This window comes from Orycteropus afer, unplaced genomic scaffold, assembly GCF_000298275.1.
Source record: "Orycteropus afer afer isolate SDZICR_OR568_19922 unplaced genomic scaffold, OryAfe1.0 scaffold00817, whole genome shotgun sequence".
NCBI classification, from domain to species: domain Eukaryota; kingdom Metazoa; phylum Chordata; class Mammalia; order Tubulidentata; family Orycteropodidae; genus Orycteropus; species Orycteropus afer.
The window spans coordinates 762,701-763,642 of record NW_006922404.1 but is presented as its reverse complement, the minus strand read 5'-3'; positions in this window follow the sequence as shown (position 1 = coordinate 763,642).

Below are 942 nucleotides of genomic sequence, written 5' to 3'. Positions count from 1 at the left end.
TCCTGGTACTTGGTATGCAGCTATTGATCTGGCCAATGCCTTTTTCTCAATACCAATTTCAAAGCACCATCAGAAGAAGTTTGCCTTCAGCTGGAAAGGCCAACAGTATACTTTCACAATGCTTCCTCAGGGTTATATCAGCTCCCCGGCACTATGTCATAATTTAGTCTGTAGAGATCTTGATCACCTTTCCTTTCCACAAGACATCACACTGGTCCATTATATTGATGACATTATGCTTACTGGACCTAGTAAGGAAGAAGTATTGATGACTCTAGACTTATTGGTGAGACATATGTGTGCTAGAGGTTGGGAAATTAACCCAAGAAAAATTCAGTCACCTTCCACCTCAGTGAAATTGCTAGCAGTCCAATGGTGTGGGGCATGTCATGATATTCCTACTAAAGTCAAGGATAAGTTATTGTACCTGGCTTTCTCCACAACTGAAAAGGAGGCACAACATCAGGTGGGCCTCTTTGGATTTTGGAGGCAACATATCCCTCATTTGGGTAAGTGGCTGTGGCCTATTTAATCAAGTGACTCGGAAAGCTGCTAGTTTTGAGTGGGGCCCAGAACAACAGAAGGCTCTGCAACAGGTTCAGGCTGCTATACAGGCTGCTCTGCCACTTGGGCCATATGATCTGGCTTGTCCAACAGTGCTTGGAGTGTCTGTCATAGATAGAGATGCTGTTTGGAGTCTTTAGCAGGTCCCTATTGGTGAATCACAACACAGATCCTTGGGATTTTGGAGCAAAGCCCTGCCATCCTCTGAAGATAACTACTCTCCTTTTGAGAAACAACTTTTAGCTTGTTACTGGGCTTTAGTAGAGACTGAACAGCTAACCATTGGCTAACCACCAAGTCACCATGAGGCCTGAGCTGCCCATCATGAATTGGGTGTTGTCTGACCCACAGAGTCATAAACTTGGATGTGCACAGCAG